The sequence below is a fragment of the Cricetulus griseus genome (genome assembly GCF_003668045.3).
Source record: "Cricetulus griseus strain 17A/GY chromosome 1 unlocalized genomic scaffold, alternate assembly CriGri-PICRH-1.0 chr1_0, whole genome shotgun sequence".
Taxonomy (NCBI): domain Eukaryota; kingdom Metazoa; phylum Chordata; class Mammalia; order Rodentia; family Cricetidae; genus Cricetulus; species Cricetulus griseus.
In genome coordinates, this window is record NW_023276806.1 from 91,934,296 (window position 1) to 91,958,153 (window position 23,858).

Genomic DNA, 23,858 nt, shown 5'->3' on the forward strand with positions numbered 1-23,858 from the left:
ATAGTTATGACTGCCATGTATAGCTATTTAGATATTGTCATGGATTAAGAATCATTGTACAGCACTGGATGAAGTTCACATAATCACCTCCAAGTTTGATTTTACTACAGTGCAAGTAAGGATCATATATCTAAACTACAGAAAATACATGCAGTTTAGATGTTAAGTTTTCTGCAATAAAGAAAGGTTTACTAATAAGGAGTATATAAACTTCAGAAGATATGAATGAAAAATACTAGCTTAATTTATATTGAGCAGAGGTAATTAATGTATAGACAACATGTAATTTAAAAGTTTGAGAAATACAAAGAATGTTCACCCCATACAACTGTCATTGCAATTTTTCTCTCTTAAACATTCTCCTCCCTACCATTTCATTTTATCACAGCCTGGAAACTATTATGGCTTTTTGCATATAACCACATTTGTATTTTAATGATGAATTACTGTTTTTGAATTCTTAGAGACTATCTATCACAGTACAATACATGACAGTAATGGGTAAAGTAAGGGAATGTCATCATTTTATTATTAACTAAGATTAGTAAAATTATTTCTCAAACATATACAATGAACTTTATGCTAAAATAAACTTGGGTTTATATAAAACTCAAATTATAATCTTCTTTACTAAATTTAAAATACTCCAAATAAAATCTTTAGATTATCTTACTAAATAAGTACCTACCCACATGTACTTTGGGTTTATAGATTTTTCTTTAACCAACTAATATACCTATCTCTCATTCTTAATCCTGAATGTAAAAAGCTGGGAGCTGTGGTGAAGCACAGGGCTCCATGGATTCCTTCTTCTATGTGGTCATGAGTAACTGGAACCCCAAATTTTCTAAGCCATGTGACATTAATGAGACCATCGTCTCTTATGAAATCATGTTCACAAGTGAGGATGTAGGACAGTAGCAAACTCTGTAGCTGGGAGTCATTGACTAGCAAAGGGGACAGCCTGCTATCCACAAGTGCTGGAAAGGAAGCCATCAATTTTCCAAGAATGGGCTCAGTATACACATGGTTCTTTTTATACTTCTCAGGAAAGAAGTCACTCCAGTTAATAAACTTGAACAGGTGCCTTGATCCTTCAGACATGTGTTCATTTCTCAGTACAGCCTGGAGAAGTGTCACATCTTCAGTAATGCATAGGCTTAACAACTTAATTGCTACCTTTCTTGGTAGAAAGGGACTATGTTCATACTCTCGATGAGATGGCAGAAAGGTGTCAATAAACTATAGTCCAGGGTATGGCAATGATTGTGCCTTAAATTTATCTTTGTGTTCTGGATTATTCTGGAGCTTCAGATATAGAAACAATACTCAGTGGTTTTTACACAAAGGGATTCAAGCTTTGACTTAATAACCTAAGGTAAATAAATTTTAAAAAGGAAACTTAAACACTCGTGATTGTTCTCACTACATTTACTCATTGATTTAGAGATGTGAGAATGTGTTGTTCCGCTTTCATTCAATGAGGAAATGGTGTTTGCTATCCTGCTCACATACAATTATTCACAGAGGGATAATCAAACAGAAACATAATGAAGAGAGTCCTAGAGAACTAGACAGGATCACTGTGTTTAAGATTACTTTTAGAATTTGAATTTTGAGTGTTTCGTTTTGGTTTGTGTGTGTGTGTGTGTGTGTGTGTGTGTGTGTGTGTGTGTGAGAGAGAGAGAGAGAGAGAGAGAGAGAGAGAGAGAGAGAGAGAGAGAGAGAGAGAGTGTCTTAGGATGGGCAAGGAAACTTAACATGTTCAGATCAAAGTTCAATTTCAGCATTTGTAAATGTCAAATTGGTGAATGTGTAGTTCAGATCACAGTGTCATAAATGGAACACTGTAGACATAAGACATTATATATCCTTCAACCAAAGTATACAGTCCCAAGTGGTTGTGAGATACTTGACATGGGTACTAGGAACCAAACTCGGATCCTCTGAAAAAGCAGTATGCACTCTTAACTATTGAGTCATTTCTTTAGCTTTGATTATTGGATTTTTGTCAAAGGCTTTTCCTCTCTCTGTTGAGATGATTATGTGATATCTTTCCATTAAAGTGATGGATTGCTTATACTGATCTGGGTATATTGAACAATCCTTACATCGCTGCTTAAAGCCAATCTGATCAAGATAAAAGATCTTTTCATTTAAAATGAACTTGATTCATACATATTTTATTAAGGATTTTTGAATCTGTGTTTATCAGGAAGACAGTTCTGCAGTCTTCTTTCATGAGGTCTTTGTTTGATTTTGGTATTATGGTAATATGGGTTTCATTTAAAAAAGAATTTGAAAACGTTCCTTTCTTTTCTAGTTTATGGAATAACTTGTGCGGTGTTAATTTTAGTTCTTAAAAGTTCTGGTAGCTATTAATATTGTTTTTTATCTTTTCAAAAATCAGCTGTCCACTTCACTAAATCTTTGTATTTTTTCTATTTATATAATCATTGATTTCTGCTTAAATTTGATTACACCTTTCCATCTAAGCTTTTGTAGTTTGGTTTGTGTTTGTTTTACCAGGGCTTAAGGTTCAACATTCAGTTATTAATTTATGACCTTTCAAAACTGTTGATGTAGCTATTTAGCATTCTGAACTTTCTTCTTATGAGAGTCCACATTGTCTCCCATAGATTTTGCTATGGTGTGTCTTCATTTTATTCAATTCTAGAACTTTATTAATTGTATTTATTTCCTCAGTGACCCATACATCATTCAAGAGCATTTTGTTTAATAGTTGTTAACTTGTGTTCTTTTTAATTAATTTAGTTAATTAATCCCGAATTGTATTCCATTATGCCTAACTAAAATAAAGGATGCTATTTCACTTTTCTTATATTTGTTGAGACTTACTTTGGATTCTAATGCACTCTCAATTTTGCAGAAAATTCTATGGGTTGCTGAAGGGGAAAAGTGCATTCTTGGGTGGAATGGTTGGTAAATGTTAAGTTCATTTAATTTAGGATGTGATTTATTTGCACTGTTTCTCTGTTTTGTTTTTGTCTGGATGACATCTACTGGAGAAACTGGGGTATTGTAGCCACTCTATCACTGCATTGAGAGTAATCTGTGGCTTTACAACTAGTAGAACTTGTTTTATAAAACTGGGTGCACCTGTATATATGTTTAAAATCGCAATTTCTTTTTGATGAATTGTTTTTGAGTATAAAGTAGCCTTTTTATTTTTTCTGCCAGTTTGTAGCTTGAAGTCTATGTTTATCACTTATAGTAATATACATGCCCTCCTATTTCTTGCTTCATTTACTTGAAATACATTTTTTTCACCCTTTTACCCTAAGGTGGTATCCATCTTTGATGCTGTGATATGTTTCTCGGAAGCAGCAAAATTATGGATCCTGTTTTCTAATACAATCTGCTATTCTCTGTCTTTTTATTGGGGAATTGAGACCATTGATAGAATATTGCTAAATGCTTTGTGCTGGTTGCTGTTGTTTTATTGGTTTGTGTCATGCTTTCATAGATCTCTTCAGAGTCAAGTATTCCTTCTAATATCCTCTGGAGAACTGTCATAGTGGTCATAAGTTCCTTTAATCCCATTTTTTCATTTAAAGTTTTTATTTCCCCTTCAATTTTAGTGGATTGTTTTGCTCTTACGAACTTGGAATGTATCTTCCCAGGCCTGTTTGCTTCTAAATTTCTGTTAAATAAATGGGTGTTCTTCTGATGGCAATGGCTTTTTAAATGACTCGACCCTCTTAACTTGTAGATTCACTGCCCTTTATTTTTTTTTATATTTTTAGCGTTTCAATTATAATAAATCCTCGGGAGTTCTTCTAGACAGATCCCCCTGTCTGTCTAGTGTTCTATGGGCTTACTGTACATAGTTGGACAACTCTTTCTTTAAATCTGGGCAATTTTTTGTTTTTACTAAAATACTTTCTCTTTCTTTTTTTCTTTATCTCTATTTTTACTTAAATTAGAAACAAGATTATTTTACATGTCAATCCCAGTTCCCTTTCCCTCCCCTCTTCCCCAGATAATACCCTACCCATCCCGTACCCTTTCTGCTCCCCAGGGAAGGTGAGGCCTTCCATAGGGGGTCTTCAGAGTCTGTCATATCCTTTGGATAGGGCCTAGGCCCACCCCCTTGTGTCTAGGCTCAGGGAGTATCCCTCTATGTGGAATGGGTTCCCAAAGTCCATCCCTATGCTAGGGATAAGTACTGACCTACTACAAAAGGCCCCATAGATTTCCAAAGTCTCCTCACTGACACCCAAATTCAGGAGGTCTGGATCAGTCCTATGCTGGTTTCCCAACTATCAGTCTGGGGTCCATGAGCTCCCACTTGTTCAGGTCAGCTGTTTCTGTGGGTTTCACCAACCTGATATGGACCCCTTTGCTCATCACTCCTCCTTCTCTGCAACTGGACTCCAGTCCAGGTCAAGGTTTAGCTGTGGGTGTCTGCTTTCACTTCCACCAGCTTCTGGGAGGCTATAGGATGGCATATAAGTTAGTCATCAATCTCATTATCAGGGAGGGCATTTAAGGTAGCCTCTCCTCTGTAGCTTAGATTGTTGGTGTCATCGTTGTAGATCTGCAGACATTTCCCTAGCGCCTGATTTCTCTTTAAAGCTATAATGATTCCATTTATTATAATATCTCTTATCTTGTTCTCCTTTATTCTTCCCCCAACTCAAACTTCCTGCTCCCTCATGTCCTCCTCACCCCTCCTCTTCTCCCCTTCTCATTCTCCTAGCTCCCTCTCCCTTTCCCTCATGCTCCCAATTTGCTCAGGACATCTTGTTCCTTTGCCCTTCTCTGGGGGACCATGTATGTCTCTCTTAGACTCCTTGTTTCCTAGCTTCTCTGGCGGTGTGGATTGTGGGTTGGTAATCCTTTGCTCCTCGTCTAAACTCCATATATGAATGAGTACATACCCTGTTTGTCTTTTTGTGACTGGGTTACCTCGCTCAGAATGGTTTCTTCCAGTTCTATCCATTTGCCTGCCAATTTCAAGATGCCATTGTTTGTTTTTTCCATTGGGTAGTACTCCATTGTATAAATGTACCACATCTTCTCTATCCATTCTTCAGTTGAGGGGCATCTAGGTTGCTTCCAGGTTCTGGCTACTACAAATAATGCTTCTATGAACATAGTTGAACAGATGTCCTTGTTCTTTTTCTTATATTTCAATGATTTAAAATTTTAGTGTTTTCATTATTGTGGGAACTCATCCCTCCAATTGCCTTAGGGCAGTAGGCTCTAGGGTGTGGTCTTGTCTGCTAAATGATAACTGATAAACTGGAAGGGAAATGCCCTTGCTCTGCAGCTCCAGTTGGGCTGGATGTGGTTGGTTATGAAGCTGTGGAGAGGCTTGTGGGATCATCAGTGGTTCTGTTTTGCTCTGTGTCTGTGTTTTTTTCTTTTCATTTCAGCCTTTAATAAATTCGCTGTTATACTTTTGTGAGCTCTTGATTCATTTCATGGTATGCCAGAACTCTCCAATGTTCTATTCATATGTTTTCTTCTAAACTTTTTACTGCATGTGTGTGATTACTTTGCCTGCATATGTGTATAAGTATATTGCATGTGCCTGGTGCCTGAAGAAGTCAGAAGAACATACCAGATCCCCTAGAACTGAAGTTATGGATGCTGTGATCCATTATTTAGGTGGTTAGAACTTAACACAGGTCCTCTGCAAGAGAAACAAGTGCTGTTAAAAACTGAGCCATTTCTCTAGCCCAACATTTTTTATTTCTAATTGATCTTTTCTGTATTACCCAATTCTTCTTCTTTGTCTTCTACCCTTCATACTGTGGTCCCCACATGATAAATTCTATTTATCTGAGCTCATAATTAGGCATATTAGATTTTAATCTACAGTATCTTTGTAAGCAACAATATGTCTAACCATGGTTTATGATGGGACCCCACCCAGGGTCTTAGCTTCCATTGAAGCAATGAAGACATTTAGACTTATCAGTTGCCATGGGCTTTGCCCTTATTCATATTTGATCCCTACTTTATGTTTTCAGACTCTTTCTGGATTTTTAAAATCCTATTAAATACTTACAAGTTACAAAACTTTTCCCATGCTGAATGTTTGCCATTATGTTAGTTAGTTTTATTTAAACATTAAATATTTTCTTGATTCTGTGTAGGTCTTATGTAAAAATCACAGTTAATGTGAGTTGCTGTGTACAATAACCATGTCATGTCCTTAGACACAGTGACGATGATATGAGATACTCTATAACTTGTGCTCTTACATTCCCTCTGTTCCATCTTCTGTGAAGTTAAGTAAGCCTTGGATTATGGGAGTTAATATAGATGACCCATATATAATTGAGTACTCAATATTATTGTTATTTATCCTCACCAATTAAAAAAGTTGCAAATCTCTGCATTAACTACTTCCTACTGCAAAAAGAAGCTTTTCTGAAAATTTTGACCCATTCATTATATTTGATTTAACCACATTTCTTGTACATGTAAATTTTGAAGTTATTCTATATACTTTCTAATTGAGTTGTTCTGTCATTTCATGAATAGGTCCTCATAGTCTATAGCTCATTATACTTTAATTTTTGTTTATTTTTCTATAATAAAATTTTATAGAGAATAAGTCATCCTTATTCTGAATATCTTTGTCACTATACTTTTACAACTATCTCTAAAATTTCTGCTGAATTCCAAATAAATAATTTTTAGAGTTTCACTTATTCTACTAAAAATATTTCATGAATATGCAAACTGTTTTTAAACATGAAATAAAATTATTTTAAATTTCTGTGTTTCTGAAACCTGTCAAGTGGGTTATTAAACATGTTTTCAACCATGGTGTTAAGTAAATAATTAAAATTCTTTTAAGATCACATTAAATTTCAAGAGATAAGTGTATCTTCCACATTTCCAAAATGTCTGTTCATCCTATATGTTTATCAAAAAGTATCACAGAACCACACCTGGCACTGTTAACAGAATCAGAGACTTGGAAACAATTGACTACAACTATTCTGATAAACAGACATAATGTTAAACTGTTCCTAATAACTTATTGTGACACCATAGAGCATCTGGTCATGCACACACCCAAAGCCATGCTCAAAGGGGTGTGGCCAGGAACACAGATTCACTGGCAAGACAAGATGGCACTACAAAGTCTTTCTGCTGTGTTAATATCTGTCTACTGCAAAACGACGCTTCTTTAATGAGAGCTGAGAAATGTGATGCAAGTTAAGATGCCCCTACATGACTCAACTAGTCAGTATGCAAAGAATGGGAGGTTGTAGAATGCTCAGCCCTAATTGGGACATCTATATCATACACCTCTATCTCAGGCAATCTTAAAGGAAGAGGGAATAGAAAGTCTGTAAGAACTAGAGGTGGTGGATTACTACAAGTAAACAGTATCTTCTTTACAAAGCAGAGTAGTTGCACATATAAACTTACAAATGACAAGCACAAGACCTGCACAAGATCAAACCAGACAAAATCTCAGCAGGAAAGGAAGAAGGTGGACATCGAATTCCACCACTAGCTAAAGAACTATTGGTGTTTGATAGATGCTAGGAGAGAGAGTCCATTTTGGTGTTTTGTTTGCTTGCTTGCTTGCTGGTTTGTTTTTAATGGTGTGACTATTCATATGTCAACCACAATCAAGGATCACACATTCAAGGTTCAACACACTCTCAAGGCAGCTGGGCCACACAAAGTGGACTTGGAGAATTTAAGGGGAAAAAGATAGAGAGAAGAAAGAAAACTCAAGATGGGTGAGTATGGAGGAAAAACACAAATCAGGTAGAGTACTGTATGCAAAAAGCAATATTCGTGGATGCTTAGAAAATTAGACATTTATCTAATGCCTCTCCATGACAGTGCATTTGGTTATGTAGTTATGAGCTGAGAAGACTGTGGGTTCCACTGTAACATAGAAGCAAGTAGGTCTGGGGATAGACAGCTTAGATAATTTCCTATATATGCTATCTCTAAGTGGGCAAATGATTTAGTTCAAATATTCAAAAGAATGTTACTTATCTTTCTGACTATCCTTTGTAGTTTGGTAGATATCAGCCTAGATAGGTAATTACTAAATAGCAATAAATACAGTTTGAATGTCTACCTTCAATTTTACTGTTACTGAAACTTTAAGTAAAAGTCAAATAAACTATTGTAACAATTGGCAGTCCAGATGTTAACCTTTTCCATCTGTGAACAAAGAATCTTTTCAAGATGTAGAATGCACAATTTATATACAATGAATGAAAAATAACTAACTTAATTTAAATTGAAGAAATCAAATTAATGCATGAATACTGCATAATTGAAAAGTTAATGATCACTCAGTACCAATGTTATTAAAACTTTCTTCTCTTAAACTTCCTTCTTGATTAACTTCCCATTCTGATCACTGAATGGAAACTGGCATACCTTTCTCATGCATATGCTCACATTTTATTATTATACTGCTACTGGTAAATATTTAAAACCTATCAGTCACAATAAACAATGTTTAATGAGAATGATAAAGCAAATACCTCCTCTTTAATAATATCTAATATTTTAAAAATTAGGTAACTTTCTCAAACATACATAGGAATCTTTGTTATAATTTAAGATTTTTATCCCCAATGCAAATCATTGTTGTGTTCAATAAACTTATAATTCTTCAAAATGTTTAGATTATATCATTAAGTAAATTATTACCTAGATACTCATGCTACAGATATAGATTTTCTTCTAACCAATTGACTATAATTTATTCTCAAGCCTAAGAATATAAACAATGGTAATGTTATGAGTGGCATAGCTCCATGAATTCCATCCTCTATACAATCATGAGTAACTAGAATGTACACATTAATAAGTTGTGCAATACAAATGAGTACATCATCTCTTTCAAGCCAATGTTTACAAGTAAGGATGTAAGTTAAAGGCAAAAATGTAACTAGGAGTCACTGACAGTTCTACTATCTGTAAGTCCTGGATAAGAAGCATTTAGTTTTCCAAGAATTGGTTAAGTATAAACATGATTATTTTTATATATCTTAGAATTTAACTCGTTACAAATTTTGAACAGGTGTTTTGATCCTTCAGATGTGTGGTCTTTTCTCTACATGACCTTGAGAAATGCTTGATCTTCAGTCATATATAGATATGCCAACTTAATTGCCAAATTTTTAAAGATTGTTTTATTTGAATTAGAAACAAGATTGAGTTACATGACAATCCCAGTTCCCTTCTCCCTCCCTTCCTCCTCTACCACTTCCCCAACTAACACCCTACCTATCACATATTCTTTCTTCTAATCTACACCTGACTCAAACTTTCTGCTCCATTATGACCTCTGCATTCTTCCTTTTCTTCCCTTTTCATTCTCTTAGCACCCTCCCCCCTCTTCCCATGTTCTCAATTTGCTCAGGGAATGGTGACCATTTCCCCTTCTCCAGGGACAAAGTTTTTCTCTTTTAGGGTCCTCCTTGTTTACTAGTTTCTCTGGCAGTGTGGACTGTAGGCTGGTAAACCCTCACTCTATATCTAAAATCCATTTATGAATGAGGACATATCATGTTTGTCTTTTTGTGATTGGGTTACCTTGCTCAGAATGGTTTCTTCGAGTTCCATCCATTTTCCTGCAAATTTCAAGATTCCATTGTTTTTTTTTTTCTGCTGAGTAGTACTCCATTGTGTAAATGTACCACAATTTCTCTATCCATTCTTCGGTTGAGGGGCATCTAGGATGCTTCCAGTTTCTGGCTATTACAAATAGTGCGGCTATGAACATCATTGAACAAATGCTTTTGTTGTATGAATGTGCTTCTTTTGGGTATATGCCTAGGAGTGAAATTGCTGGATCTTGTGGTAGACTGATTCCCATTTTCTTGAGGAGTCACCATACTGATTTCCAAAGTGGCTGTACAAGTTGGCATTCCCACCATCAGTGGAGGAATGTTCCCCTTTCTCCACATCCTCTTCAGCATAAACTGTCATTAGTGTTTTAGCCATTCTGACAGGAGTAAGATGGTATCTCAGAGTTGTTTTGATTTGCATTTTCCTGATGGCTAAGGATGTTGAACACTTTCTTATGTGTCTTTCAGCCATTTTAGATTCCTCTATTGAGAATTGTCTATGTAGTTCTGTACCCCACTTTTTAATTGTATTGTTTGGTGTTTTGGAGACAAGCTTCTGGAGTTCTTTGTATATTTTGGGGATCATCCCTCTGTCAGATATGTGGTTGGTGAATATCTTTTCCCAATCTGTGTGTTGTTTTGTCTTGTTGTCTGTGTCCTTTGCCTTACAGAAGCTTCTCAGTTTCAGGAGGTCCCATTTATTGTTGATCTCAGTGTCTGTGTTACTAGTGTTATGTTCAGGAAGCAGTCTCCTGTACCAATTAATTCAAGGGTATTTCCCACTTTATTTTCTAATAGGTTCAGTGTGGCTGGGTTTATGTTGAGGTCTTTTATCCATTTTGACTTAAGTTTTGTGCAGGGCGAAAGGCTTTGGTCTATCTGTAGTCTTCTACATGTTTGCATCCAGTTCTGCCAGCACCATTTGTGGAAGATGTTCTCTTTCTTCCAGCGTATATATTTAGATTGTTTGTCCAAAATCAGATGTTCATAGGTGTGTGGGCTAATATCAGGGTTTTCAACTCTATTCCATTGGTTTACCTGTCAATTTTTGTGCCAATACCAAGCTGTTTTCAGGACTATAGCTCTGTAATAGAGTTTGAAGTCAGGGATAGTGATGCCTCCAGAAGTTCCTCTATTGTACAGGGTTGTTTTGGTTAACCTGGGTCTTTTGTTTGTCCATATAAAGTTGAGAATTGTTCTTTCAAGGTCATTGAAAAATTGTGTTGGGATTTGATGGGGATTGCATTGAATCTGTAGGTTGCTTTTGGCAAGATTGCCATTTTTACTATGTTGATCCTGCCTATCCAAGATCATAGGAGAACTTGCCATTTTCTGGTATCTTCTTTAATTTCTTTCTTTAGAGACTCAAAGTTCTTAATGTACAGATCTTTCACTTTCTTGGTTAGTGTTGCCCCAAGGTATTTTATGTTGTTTGTGGCAATTGTAAAGGATGATGCTTCTCTGATTTCTTTCTCCACCAATGTGTCATCCGTATATAGTAGGGCTAAAGTTTTTTTTTTTTTTAGTTAATCTTGTATCCTGCCACTTTGCTGAAGGTGTTTTTCAGCTGTAGGAGTTCCCTGTAAGAGTTTCTCGGGTCACTTATGTAGACTATCATATGATCTGCAAATAGTGAGAGTTTGACTTCTTCCTTTCTGATTTGTATTCCCTTGATCTCCTTTTGTTGTCTTATTGCTCTAGCTAGATCTTCAAGGACTATATTGAAGAGGTATGGAGAGAGTGGACAGCCTTGACTTGTTCCTGATTTTAGAGGAATTGCATTGAGTTTCTCTCCATTTAATTTGATGTTGACTGTCGTCTTGCTGTATATTGTTTTTATTATGTTGAGGTATGTTCTTGTTATCCCTGATTTCTCCAAGACCTTTATCATGAAGGGGTGTTGGATTTTGTCAAAGGCTTTTCTGCATCTACTGACATGATCGTGTGGTTTTTTTCCTCAGTCTGTTTATATGGTGGATTACATTGATGGATTTTCATATGTTGAAACATCCTTGCATCCCTGGCATGAAACCTACTTGATCGGGATGGATAATTTCTCTGATGTGTTCTTGGATTCGATTTGCCAGTATTTTATTGAGAATTTTGTTCATGAGGGATATTGGTCTGTAGTTCTCTTTCTTAGTTGTGTCTTTGTGTGGCTTGGGTATCAAGGTTATTGGAGCCTCATAAAAAGAGTTTGGTAATGACTCTTTTGCTTCTATTGTGTGGAATACTTTGAGGAGAATTGGTATTAGTTGTACTTTGAATTTCTGGTAGAATTCTGCACTGAGGCCATCTGGCCCTGGGCTTTTTTTGGTTGGGAGACTTCTGATGACTGCTTCAATTTCATTAGGAGTTATAGGTCTATTTAAGTTGCTTAGATTTAATTTTGATAAATGAAATTTGTCCAGAAAATTGTCCATTTCCTTTAGATTTTTGGAACTTTGAAGAATATAAGTTTTTGAAGTATGACATGATGGTTCTCCGGATATCTTCTGTGTCTGTTGTTATGTCCCCCTTTTCATTCCTGATTTTATTAATTTGCATGTTCACTCTGTTGTTTGGTAAGTTTGGATACAGGTTTGTCTATCTTGCTGATTTTCTTGAAGAACCAACTCTTTGTTATATTGATTCTTTGTACTGTTCTCCTAGTTTCCATTTTATTGATTTCAGCACTTAATTTGATTATTTTCTGGCATCTGCTCCTCCGGGGTGTATTGGCTTCTTTGTTTTCTAAAGCTTCGGTTGTGCTGTTAATTCTCTAGTGTGATTATTCACCTGTTTTATCATGTGGGCATTTAGCGCTATGAACTTTCCTCTTAGCACAGCTTTCAAAGTATCCTATAGGTTTGGATATGTTGTTTCCTCATTCTCATTGAATTCTAGGAAATCTGGAATATCTTTTTTTATTTTCTCCTGGACCCATGAATTGTGCAATTGGGTGTTACTTAATTTCCATGAGTTTGTAGGTTTTCTGTAGTTTGTGTTGTTGTTGAATTCTAATTTTAAAGCTTGGTGGTCTGATAAGACACAGGGGGTTATTTCAATTTTTTTGGTGCCTGTTGAGATTTGCTATGTTGCCAAGTATGTGCTTAATTTTAGAGAAGGTTCCATGTGGTGCTGAGAAGAAGGTAAATTGTTTTGTATTTGGATGGAATGTTCTATAGTCCAATTGCACCATAACTTGTATTAGTTCTTTTGTTTCTTTGTTAAGTTTCTGTCTGGTGTTCCTGTCCAGTGGTGAGAGTGGGGTGTTGAAGTTTCCCACTATAAGTGTATGCGGTTTTATGTGTGATTTGAGTTTTAGTAATGTTTCTTTTACAAATGTGGATGCCTTTGTATTTGGGGCATAAATGTTCAGAATTGAGATTACATCCTGATGGATTTCTTCTGTGATGAGTAGGCAGTGACCTTCTTCATCTCTTTTGATTGATTTTAGTTTAAAGTCCAATTTGTTGGATATTAGGATTGCTACCCCCGCTTGTTTCTTGGGTCCAATTGATTGGAAAACCTTTCCCCATCCTTTCATTTTTAGGTACCATCTGTCTTTGAAGTTGAGGTGTGTTTCTTGTATGCAGCAGAAGGAAGAATTCTGTCTTCTTATCCATTCTGCTAATCTGTGTCTTTTTATCGGGGAGTTAAGACCACTAATGTTGATGGATATTAGTAACCCTTGATTGTTCATTCTTGTGTGTTTTTGATTTGGTGATGGTGGTGAGATTATTGTGGAATTCTATTCCTTTTTCCTTTTGGCTGTTGGTAAAGTGGGATTATCTATTGCCTATATTTTTCTGATTGTAGTTAACTTCCTTGGGTTGCAGTTTTCCTTCCAGAACTTTCTGTAGGGCTGGATTGGTGGATATGTATTGTTTGAACCTGGTTTTGTCATGCAATATCTTGTTTTCTCTATCTATGATGATTGAAAGCTTTGCTGGGTATAGTAGTCTGGGTAGAATAGGTAGAATATCTATCCAGGACCTTCTGGTTTTCAGAGTTTCCATGGAAAAGTCAGGTGTGATTCTGATAGGTTTGCCTTTATAGCTTACTTGACCTTTTTCCTTTGCTGCTCTTAATATTTTCTCTTTGTTCTGTATGTTTGGTGTTTTGATTATTATGTGGTGAGGAGATATTTTTTTGGTTCAGTCTATTTGGTGTTCTGTAGGCTTCTTGTGCTTTCATTGGCATGTGTTTGTTTAGGGTGGAAAAGTTTTCTTCTATGATTTTGTTGAATATGTTTTCTGTGCCTTTGAGTTGGATTTCTTCACCTTCTTCTATACCTATTATTCTTAGTTTTGGTCTTTTCACAGTGCCCCATATTTCCTGGATATTTTGTGTTAAAGATTTGTTGGACTAAGATTTTCTTTGGTTGATGAATCTATTTCTGCTAGTGTGTCTTCAACTCCTGAGATTCTCTCTTCCATCTCTTGTATTCCGTTGGTTATGCTTACATCTGTAGTTCCTGATCATTTACCGAGCTTTTCTATTTCCAGCATTCCCTCAGATTGTGCTTTCTTTATTGTCTCTATTTCAGTTTTTAGGTCTTGAACTGTTTCCTTGAGAGATTTGTTGATATCTTTTTTTTTTTTTGGTATGTTTTTTCTTCCATTTCTTTAAGGGATTTTTCTCGTCCTCTTTGAGGTCCTCTATCATTTTCATGAAAATGCTTTTAAGGTCATTCTCTTCTGGTTCTTTTGCATTGTAATGTTCAGGTCTTGCTGGTGTATGGATCCTAGTCTCTGGTGGTGTCATATTGAGTTTTCTGTTGTTGAAAGTGCTTTTACCTTGTCCTCTTCTCATCCTTTCTTCTGGTTGGTGTAACAGGAGTTTCTTGCTCTCCTAGTGGGTATAGGACCAAGGTTCTCTTCTGGTAGACGCAAACAGATCCAATACTCTGATGCCTGTCCTCTTCTCGTGAATGGAGATGTCACTGTTACCGGGGCGTCGGCAGTGTTCGGGTGTGTTGGGTCCCTCTGGGCTGTTGGGATGGAGACAGAACTGCCACCGGGTACTCAATTTGTAGGATCCCGCTGTGGAATTCGGTCTGGCATGTTGATCACTGGTGTCAGATGACTCTGAGCAGTGACGAGGAACAGGAACCGGAAATAGCCCCAGCCTACCTGGGCTGGCAGATGGATAATTGCCAAATTCTTAAAGAGAACTAACTGGACCATGTTGATACTCTCAATGAGATGCCATAAAGGTGTTAATCAACTGTAAACCAGGGTAAATAAAGGCTTGTCTTAATTTTATATTTGAATTCTGAATCATTCTGCAACTGAAAATATATAATGATTTCCAAATGAGGTGGGTTATCTCAAACAAGATAATTGGAAGTTTTATTTTTATAACCTGAGGTAAACTATAAAACTTAAACAATGGTAAATATTCTTATAATACTCACACATGGTTTCAAAGACATGAGACTGTTTCATTACACTTTTAATAGTGAACAAATGATGTACTCTTTGATGCCCATATATTTATATGACAACCAAACAACTAATATGATCAGAAAAGTGATAGTGAATGGCAAGATAGCTATGCTTTGGAATACTAAAACTTAATTCCTTTGTGATTTTTTTGTGGGAGAATATTACTAGCTATTGCAGGTTTTTCTAAAATATGTTATCCTCTTATATGAACCTAAAAAATGCTTGGATTACAGTCATGAGCCAAGGTGCCCACCTTCTATCAATCTACTTTTAATCTATGTTAATCAAAATATGAAAAAACAATGAAAATAATAAAATTCCAATGACAAATCTACATATTATATGACTACCTACTACTGTAAAAGCCTTCCAAAATGCATGGTACACAATTATGAAAAGAATTTAAATGGAGGTACCATATAGCAGGATGGCAAGGCCCTGATTAAGATAACATTGACTAATAAATAAAAAATCCCAATCCAAGGAATGTGTTACCTCTTTTGAATTGTTGCCCCATTATGTCCCATCTTTCATAGTCCAGGAAGGTACTATGCACTCTACTGGAGAAGAAAACTAATTAGTCTTACCAAGCTATGATCCTCAAAGTCTATAATAATGCCTGGTGGGGAATGGCCTACATACTGTTGCAATAGTCATTCAAGTGTCATAGGACTAAGGAACTATTTTCTGGTTGGATTTAAGGCCTGTTCTACAAGATGGAACACATATCTTGCTGCATGATCAGGGCCGAAAACCTGCATCTAGACTGATCATAGGTCCAAGAGGAGAACTTATTCTTATTTTTCTATTTAATGGATATAGTAATAAACTGACTTCGAATGACTTATTACTATACCTGTAGAGTGGTGTATCTGTCAACCCCCTTAAAGAATCACCTCCATTTGATAGATGATAATTAAAACAGATACCCTAAATTACTCTTAAAGCAGAGAATGAAAAATACTGAGGAATGTGCAGCCCTAAACAAGTCATCTACATACATTCCCAAGGCTCAGAGATCTTGATGGTAGAGGGGACAGAAGGATAGAAAGAGCAGAAGTAGTATTGCTGGGTCTTGAGGTAGGTTGATTCCCAATTTTCTTTGAAACCATCATACGAATTTACAAAATGACTGTACAAGTTTGCACTCCCATAAGCACTGGGGGAGTATTCTCCTGAATCCACATCCTCTCCAACATAAACTGTCCTCAGTATTTTTGATCTTAGCCATTCTGACAGGTGTAAGATGGTATCTCAGAGTCATTTTGATTTGCATTTGACTGGTGATTAAGGATGTTGAGCACTTCCTTAAATGTCTTTTGGCCATTTGAGATTCTTCTTGTGAGAATTCTCAGTTTAGCTTCATACCCCAATTTTCAATTGGGTTATTTTGTATTTGTTGTCTAGTTTCTTGAGTTCTTTATATGTTGTAGATACCAGTCCCCTGTCAGATGTGGGGTTGCTGAAGATCTTTTCCTATTCTGAAGGCTGTCATTTTGCCTTATTAACAGTATCCTTTACTTACAGAAGTTTTTCAGTTTCAGGAGATCCCATTTATTGATGGTTGCTTTCAGTGTCTGTGCTACTGGCTACTGGTGTTATATTTAGAAAGTAGTCTCCTGTGTCAAGGCATTAAGGCTACTTTCTTATCTATCAGGTTCAATGTGGCTGGATTTATGTTGTGGTCCCTGATATACTTGGATCTGAGTTTTGTGCATGGTGATAGATATGGATCTATTTGCAATCTTCTGCACCAAAGGTCACTAGATCATACCATATGGACACTTGCTCAACTATGTTCACAGCAGCATTATTTGTAATAGCCAAAAACTGGGAACAATCTAGATGTCCCTCAACTAAGGAAAGGATAAGGAAATTGTGGTACATTTACACAATGGAGTGCTACTCCACTGTAAAAACTGATGACCTCATGAAATTTTCAGGCAAGTGGATGGAACTAGAAAAAAACAATCCTGAGTGAGGTAACTTACATTCAGAAAGACAAACACAGTATGTATTCATTCATAAGTAGATATTAGATGTACAGCAATGGGTAACCAGACTATAATCCACAGCTCCAGAGAAGCTACGTAACAAGGAGGACCCTAAGAGGGACACATGGATTGCCCTGAGAAGAGAAATTAGAAGAGATCTACAGGGTAAACTCAGGCTGGGTGGTGGCAAGGGGAAGGGGGATGAGAATAAGGGGGAATGAGATGGCCAAGGCAGGGAGAGATGCAGTGGAAGAGAGATGAAAAAGATATCTTGATAGAGAGAGCTGCTATGGGTTTAGGGATTAACCTGGTGCTAGAATAACTCCCAAGAATCCACAAGGTAAGACTCCTAGCAATAGTAGAGAGGTTACCCAAAATGGCCTACCCCTCTAATCAGATTGGTGATTACCCCAACTATCATCATAGAGCCTTCATCCAGTAATTGTAGAACCAGACACAGAGGTCCACAACCAAGAACCAGGCTGAGCTCCAGGAGTCCAGTCAAAGAGAGGGAGGAAGGAATATATGAGCAAGGGTGGTCAAGATCGTGATGGAGAAATCTACAGAGACAGCTGAACCAAGCTTGTGGAAACTCATGAACTCTAGACCTAAAACTGTGGAGATTCCAGGGGACAGGACTAGGCCCATCATAGATGAGAGACAGTGAGGGGCCCCTAGCAGTACGACCATGATACAAACATGGTACATGAGCTAGTTTGTTGGAGCCCATTCCATATGGTGGGATGCCATTCTCAGCCTTAATGCATGGGAGAGAAGCCTGGCTCTGCCCCAACCTATTGTGCCAGACTATGTTGACTCCTCGTGGGAGCCCATACCCCTGAGGAGGAGTGGATGGGGGATGGGCTGGGGGAATGAGGCAAGGGGTGTTGGAGGAGGCAAGAGGGGCAGGAGAAGTATGGGAGGGAGAACTGTGGTTGACCTGTAAAATGAAATTTAAAACTTTTTTTAAAGTTTGCAAAAAAAACACAAAAGAGCAGAAGTGATGAATGACCACATGAAAACAGTGTCTTAGAGATAGGAAAGCTGAAATGTGACAGCATGCCTAAATCCAACAGTCTGAAAACAAACAAAATCCCAGCATGGAGAGTGGAAGTGGGCACAAATTCCCACCACTGAGAAACTACTGGCAACTAATACATGCTTGGAAATGATTAGTCAGTTTTGTTAATAGTTTGTCCCCTGGTAGGTCCTTCACACAGGTGTGGAAACCGACACACCTAGGAGTATATGCTTAACGAAATTGGACTAGGTGAGTTTAAAAATGAAAATCACAAGAATACAAAGTTGGTTGGTAGAAAAGGGGGATGGATATGGGGAAAGTTGGTGAATGGTATGACCAAAATATATTGTATGAAATTCTCAAGACACTAACAAAAATTAGAATATTAAGTAAACTGAAATGAAATTTTACATTTTAAAGAAAATATTGCTTATAACCATTTAGCCTGTGAATCTTAGTAATGTAGCATGATGAAAAATATCCAGAATAATTGATGAAGGTCATCAATTGATGAAGGTAATTGGGGCATAAAAAGGTGGGAGCTTTACATATGCATCTTTGTTCCTTACCAGAAATAAGAAGAGTTCTGAGTTTGAGTTTGTAAGTGTAAGAGCCTTCTCCTTCCCTTTCTTTTCTGGTCCTACACACTAAGGTAGAGATTTTGGAGGGAGCCTCTGAAGCATAATTATATAAGCAACACCAGTATCTACAGCAGTGCTATCTGCATTAATGACTGTATCTGATGCCACTCTTTGGGAAATTCCAAAATATGCAAATGTTTTCAAGGTCATGTGTAGTTGCTTGATTTATTACTCTTTCCTCTTTTTGGCTCTTTTGGGGGCCCACTGCCCAGCTCCCAAATAAATCACACACGGAGACTTATCATTTTGTATGAATGCCCAGCCTTAGCTTGGCTCGTTTCTAGCCAGGTTTTCTTACCTTAAATTATCCCATCTACCTTTTTCCTTACACATTTTCTTTTTCTTACATCTGTAATATTACTTTCACTCTTCCTCTGTGGCTGGCTGTGTGGCAGGGTGGCTGGCCCCTGATGTCCTCCTCAACTTGTTCTCTTGCTCCTCCCAGATTTCTTCTATTTATTCTCTCTGCTTTCCATACCTGTATATCCTTTCCCCTGCCTCAATATTGGCCATTCAGCTTTTTATTAAACCATCAGGTGTTTTAGTTAGGCAAAGAATCACAGCTTCACAGATTTAAACAAAGGCAGCATAAAAGAATATAACACATCTTCATCTAATATTCTACAACAGTAATACTCTCATTAAAGCGAAGGATTTACACAAAATAAGAAAATTTCTTGAAATCTCATTAACATATCACAAGGGTAACTGTCTGGCTAACTCCAAATTGCAGGACAATCGAAAGGAGACACTACAAGTTCAGGAAGAAAAATGAGGAAACAATAGTCCTCCTAAGAGAATCTTTCCAGGGACCCTGATCCTTCCCAATAGCTTTGGAATTGAAATTTTCTAAGTACAATGCAGTGTCTCAGAAGGATGGGGGAGGCAATCACAGTGTCCACAGTACCAAATCAGAGACAGTCACAATACAGCTGTAAGAGTAAGACTGACTCCAAGTGTGTTAGTATATGCTGCTAGTGCTTGAGACACAAAGATGTTCTACTTCAGTTTTAACATTTCTATTTTACATTGAAATACAGAAGAACTTAAAAACTAATTGAAATCCAATGTTGAGAACATGCTCAGTAGGTTACTTTCCAGATTAAATATGAAGACTTGAGTACAGATGTTCAACACTAAAATACAGCTAGACTTAGGGACTGGTGCTTCTGGACCAAGATTAAGGAGTAGGGTGGAGACAAGTGCATCACTTGAGCTCATTGGCCACTCTGTGAAGCAGAATCAACAGGTGCCAGGCTCAAGAGTCTATCTTAAGTTAGGAAGGCTGAATGTAGAAGAAATGGGATATGTTTAGATTTTTTTCTGCACCAGAAGACAACAAATTCAGTGAGTCTTAGGTTCTTTTCAAACAATACATTGCACAAATTTGGAACTCCAATCTTGTTGTGGCCTGGCATGTCTCAGCCCCAAAGCACGGTAGCCATGAGGATCGGCCTGAGTGGGGGAGCGTGGACTTGGGAAGTCCTAGCAACCCAACAGGGATAAAGACCAAACACAGGCATCTTGTCATCTTTAGAGAGATCTCAGTTCCATGCTGCAAAACTAGAGTCTCTTCTTTATTCAGCATCTTCCTGGCTGTTTCCTAACCATGCTTCCCTGGCCATGAGGTCATTTCTCTCTCCTCTCATGGACCCCTCTGCTACAGACCTCCCCACTGAGGCCATTCTATTCAATAGCAAATCAGCTAACATCGGCAATTCAATGCAGACCAGAGTTCCCAGTCACTGGAACCACTGGAAACTTCCTAATGGATTTTCCTAGCCCCTGACACAATCTATGTATTTTTTCTTTATAATATTATCTATCTGTCCTGGAGGTTCCCCAATAAAAATAAATTATGCTACTTTTCAAGGAGCCTCTATATGAGCAGTGATGTCATCACCAACAGAACATTAGGATAGTAATTTCACAAAGCTTTTGAGTGTATTATAAGTTTAGAGTAGTTGGTTTCTTAAGATTTAATGTTAGTTTCATCAGAATCTTCGAATAGTTTAATAATTTAAAAGGACAATCTAATCTAGATCAATGAAACATATTATTGACAGAATTAGAATGAACTTTACAAACCTAAAAGTATTCTAGAAAATTCAATAAAACTTTACCAACATTTGAGATTACATACATTTTATACTGAAAATGGCATCATCTTATTAAAATACTTTCTCAATGACAGTGGTTTTACGGGTGTGAGTTATGTATTGGATTGCATTTCCTTTTCAAAACCTTATCTATTATTCAACTACAGACAACAAGGGTAATAAGGGATCACATTTCTTATTTATCATATTAATTCTTCTATACGAAGTTGAAATGTAACCCAAATATTGTTTACGACACTCAGCCAAGTTCAGAGCATTGTGATTGTTAATCTCCATTGCCAACTTTATAGGATCAGTTTAAATCGCCTAGGAGACTAGAGCACAACACTGTGTTTCTGTGAAGGCATTTCAAAGACGGTGAACTAAGGAGTAAAACTCCACTTTGACATGAGTGGCAACTTCCCAGGGACTGGACATCTCAGTAGAACATAAAGGGAAAAAAAAAGATGTTGAGGTCCAGAAATCATTACTCTTTGATTTAGGTTTTGGAAGATGTGACCATTCAGCTTTGTCCCCTTGCTCCAGTTGTAAGCTAATCTGGCCACCATCCTCCCCCTGACATGGTGGACTGTACCTTGTCTAACCATGGGCAAAAATAACTGCTTCATCTCTTAAGCTTCTTCTTTTCAAATATTGATTCACTTTTCTTGCCAAGTGACATACATATACTGAAGTGACATTTCATTCTTATTAAATGTCTTGGGGTTTCGCTGCTGTGAATAGATTCCAAGACCAAGGCAGCTCTTATAAAGGAAAGCATTTAATTGGGGACTAATGTACAGTTTCAGATGTTTAGTCCATTATTGTCGTGGTGGGAAGCATAGTGGCATGCAAACAGACTTGGTGCTGGAGAAGGAGCTAACAGTCTACATCTAGATTCTCAGGTAACAAGAAGAAAGAGAGAGCCACTGGGCCTAGATTGAATTTCAGAAACCTCAAAACCCACACCCTGTGACACACTTCCTCTACCGAGGCCAAACTACTCCAACAAGGCCACACTTATAGTCTAGGGGCCCATTTTCATTCAAACCACCACAGTGGATTTTGCAATTTGCCTATGGAGAACTGACAACAATAGAAAAATCCATTCATATTTAATTGCAGTTCATAGATATTGTTGTATATTGTCTTAAAATTAGTAACGAAAGCTGAGCTTTATGGTATGAGCTTGGAATTTCAGAAACATGGGTTGCTGATGCATGAAAATCTAAATTTAATGGCTTAAACAGAATATAGGGAAAGTCCAAGGCAGCCTGGGAACCATATTAACAACCTGTCTTAAAACAAAATGTGTAAAGGCATAGAGAATTATACAGCTCAATGGTAGAAAAATAAGGGTGAGGCCCTGGGTCCAATGCTTAATACCAGACACAAAATAGAAGAATAAGATAATAAAAGATTCATTTAACATTGCATAATTTAATAATTAGAACTCACAACTATAGGTAAACTCATGTACAAAGCAAAGTCTCATTCTTGTTTTATGTTTCACAGTTCAGGGAATAGCAATGCAAATGAAGTAACTGAAATACTTAACTTCTTTTGGTGTTAGAATAGTTGTGTTCAGGTTTCAAATATATATAACACACAACATACCACCTGAGTCACTGCTGCTACCAACATTCTCCCAGAACTGTCTCCTGAAACACAGATGCAAGTAGGATCTACTCCATACTTCTCAAGAATTTTGTCCTAAAGAAAGAACTTGACCAAAAAACATAATCTTTGAAGGCAGCTAGGAATGGATACTGAGGAGTAAGTCTGTATCTTTAGAGGAAAATGAAGCAAATAGAAAAGGCAAAAAAAAATCACTTGTGATAAAACTTACACGAGTATCTCTCGATTTCACTAATGGATATATTGACAAAATCAGGCCCTACTTTGAGTCTTCAATTTCATTAATTAAGCCCAGGCTTACTAATAACCTCTATGTTGAAATAAGAAATGCATTATGGTTTAAAGGATTTAAGGTACCAGTTCTATGGAGGTATGAGTGACATAGGATATGTTCACCATCAAAATATCTGTAGGATCAACAAATTATCCTTGCAACTAGTGCCAGAAAAGACATTTATAATAATTGATAGGGTTGTCTAGGAAATTTTAAAAATTTGTTTATTTGCATTTATGTATATGAATGTTTCACTGAATGTATGTATGTGTACCTGATACACATGGAGGTCATTTAATACATTGTTCATGATAATCTGACTCAAAATTAAGATTTTAAAATGTTAATAATTAATTATAGCAGTAAATCTTAAACATTAAAATTTCCTTTGTAAGTCAAATTATTTCTGTACTATTTACTACCTATCTATATGTGTGTGTGTGTTTGTGTGCGCACATGCACAAACATGGATGCACTTGTTTGTTTGTGTGTGTGTGTGTGTGTGTGTGTGTGTGTGTGTGTGTGTGTGTGTGTGTGTTTGAGTGTGAGTGTGTTTTTTTCTATTCTAGAAGCATACCTCAATTGGCCTGTCTTATTGTTCAACTCTATCAGTAGTGGGACTCTTAATATTCATTACAATTAGCCAATTATTCTTGTGTCCATAGTAAATAATAATATGAAAATGGATCTTGAAATATTTTATTGTTAATCTGTGTTTAAAACATTAAAATTAGCATAATTTAAACAAATTAATATTAAAACACAAATATTTTTCACAGTAAAGTATATGAGATATCTAAAATACCTGAAGAATTCTTAAGATGGGCACAAAATATTATGTCACTTAAAAAGCTTATTTTAAATTACAAAGTGGTAAACTTAGTTTAAATAACAGCTGCAAGGAAAGAATTCCTTAATAATGTAAATTAGAAACATGTCAATAATACATAATTCTTCTAATAACACTAGATGTTCATTTGTGGAGAGGAATGCATTAAGTCCTCTGATATGATCTGCTTGGCCCCATAGTTCTCCCAGACAAGAAATTCTGGACAGTATTTTTGTTCTCAATCTATAATACTGGAAGTTCCTTTATACACCATGGAATTGGTAGAAGACAAGTTTCTTCATCCACATATTGGGGGTTTTAAAAATCAGGTTAT

General features: G+C 36.7%; 1 pseudogene; it reads right to left on the minus strand.

The window, feature by feature from the left end:
* Nucleotides 1-705: 705 nt before the first annotated feature.
* LOC100774297 lies at nt 706-22,980 on the minus strand (annotated as a pseudogene).
* Nucleotides 22,981-23,858: the final 878 nt, after the last annotated feature.